Here is a 2492-nt window from a genome sequence, read left to right as displayed (position 1 = left end):
TAGCGCGGGGAGGGGGGCATGCCCTCCAGTTCATGCAAACCAGAGCGGCAGCGCCCAAGGGAGCCCAGCGGGAGCTTGTTTCCTGGTTTGGACGCACTTCCCTCCTCCCGGATAAGCAGGGTCTGCATCTCTCGCTCCCGAGTGCGGCGGCCGCCAGCAGGAGGCAGTGCCAAAGGATGACTCAGTGCTGAGCCAGCGTGCGGGCGTCGCGGGGCAGGTGACTGCGCACGTGACGGAATGGGACCCATAGCTTTTGGCGCCGACACTCGCCAGGGTGGGAGGTCAAGGTCGCCTGGGGGTGGGGGGTAGTGGGGGAGAACGCCTGGAGGTCCGCTCTGTGGTCGGCCTGGACCTCCCGGGGCCTGCAGGAGTCAGGCCTCAGGAAAAAGTTGTCCGATGTGGGGGGTTGCATGGGGGTAGGGGGGCGCCCGGGTTGGTCAGAGGGCCTCCTACACCGGGAAGGTCAGGGCCCAAGGGTAACCCCAGGCTGCAGCGGGCGCACGGGAACCCTCCTGCCTCAGAGCCGGCGCATGGAGGAGGAGGAAAGGACTTGTCCATCACTGAGGCACCACCGCCTCTGAGGATATTGCCAGATCTGGGGGCGGAAGGACGGACCAGTGGCCAGGTGCCTGCCTGGGCATTTTTAAGCTCCCAGCTCTGCAGGGCTGGGTTCTCCTTGGGCAGCGATGCATGTGCCCCAGGGTAACACCCGTGAGGCAGGTCCCACTGGCGGTTTCTCCTCACCCAGCTAAGCCCCTCCCTGTCCCTGCATTTTCTGGTCGTCACAATTTTACCAAGGATGTCATGGTTTCCTGGTATCCATGACTGAATACTGAGACCATTTCCTCCTTAGCCTTTTGTTTTGTTAATCCTCACCGAGGATATTTTTTTCCATTGATTTTTAGAGAGAGTGGAAGGAGGGGCGGAGACAGAAAACATCAATGTGAGAGAGACATCTATTGGCTGCCTCCCACACGAGCCCCGGGGGATCGAGCGTGCAATCAAGGTATTTGCCCTTGATTGGAATCGAACCCAGGATCCTTCGGTCCGCAGGCCGACACTCTAACCACTGAGCAAAACTGGCTAGGGCTCATCTTTAGCCTTTTAAAATCTATAATTAGCCCGGCCAGTGGGGCTCAGTGTTTGAACATGGAACTATGAACCAGGAGGTCAAGGTTTGATTCCCCGGGCATCTCTCGATCCCCAGTGTGGGGGTGTGCAGGAGGCAGCGGATGGATGATTCTCTCTCATCAGTGATGTTTCTGTCTCTCTGGGGGTCTCGGAGGGCCCTCTCCCTCACTCTCGGAAATCAATAAAAAATACACTTCCCTGAACTCCTTTTCCGAACTCCATGCCCTCCCTTCCTATGACGCTCTCCGGCGGAGTTATGCCCATTGCCACGCGCCGCTCCTGCTCTGCTAGCTCGTCCCGGACAGCACGAAGCAAGCAGCTGAGGGGAGGAAGGGGTGCAGCTTCACCCCATTTCTGCTCCGTTGGCTGTGGGAATTTCACAATCGTATCATAAACTACAATTTCTTGGCCTTTTAAAACCGACCACCCCTTTGATGTCTAAATCTCTCGGCAGGCACACCTCACGGGTGGCAGGCAGTCCCAGGTCACTCACTGAGTCACATCGGGGCGTGTGCTGTTCCAAATGGGTCTCCCCGTTTCTAACATGAACACGTGCACTTGCCTCCAGGTGAGCTGTGGCACGTGGGCTGCAGCAAGGACTGGGTGTGCTCAGTGCACGTCAGTGTGACTGTCTCCCGGGGACAGGATTGGCTTAACAAGATCGATGCGGGGGCCCTCAGTGCCCCTAGCAGAGCCCATCAATCCATGCCGGTTGCTGCAGGAACCCCTAGGCCCCATGGAAAGTCATTCCCCTGGACCAGTGACTGCGAACCTTCTGAGCTCGGCGTGTCAGCATTTTGAAAAACCCTAACTTCACTCTGGTGCCGTGTCACATATAGAAATTTTTTGGTATTTGAAACCATAGTAAAACAAAGACTTATATTTTTGATATTTATTTTATATATTTAAATGCCATTTAACAAAGAAAAATAAACCAAAAAAATGAGTTCGCGTGTCACCTCTGACACGCATGTCAGGTTCACCATCACTGGCCTAGACTTTGCTAGCTTCCTTTTTTTTTTTAAGGGGGAAAGGAACCATATTCTTTTAAAAAACGTATTTTTATTGATTTCAGAGAGGAAGGGAGAGGGAGAGATCGAAACATCAATGATCAGAATCATTGATCGGCTGCCTCCTGCATGCCCCCAACTGGGGATCGAGCCCACAACCCGGGCCTGTGCCCTTGACCGGAATTGAACCCAGGACCCTTGTCTGCAGGCCGATGCTGCCCACTGAGCCACACCAGCAAGGGCTTCTCTTCTTTTTTAAGATGGCCGAGGGCACGGTGCCAAGGCCATGGTCCTCAGCCCCTTGACCTGCAGGAGTGGCCGCTGGCCCTGCTGCCTCAGGAAACATTCACC

General features: G+C 55.5%; 1 protein-coding gene across 1 annotated transcript in view; it reads right to left on the bottom strand.

The window, feature by feature from the left end:
• P4HTM (prolyl 4-hydroxylase, transmembrane (endoplasmic reticulum)) overlaps nt 1–2492 on the bottom strand; it is a 15850-nt gene that overhangs the window by 13066 nt on the left and 292 nt on the right. The gene's annotated exons all lie outside the window — the stretch shown is intronic.

The sequence above is a fragment of the Myotis davidii genome, unplaced genomic scaffold (genome assembly GCF_000327345.1).
Source record: "Myotis davidii unplaced genomic scaffold, ASM32734v1 scaffold663, whole genome shotgun sequence".
NCBI classification, from domain to species: domain Eukaryota; kingdom Metazoa; phylum Chordata; class Mammalia; order Chiroptera; family Vespertilionidae; genus Myotis; species Myotis davidii.
The sequence above is the reverse complement of the archived record's forward strand: the minus strand, read 5'-3'. Positions and strand labels throughout refer to the sequence as shown.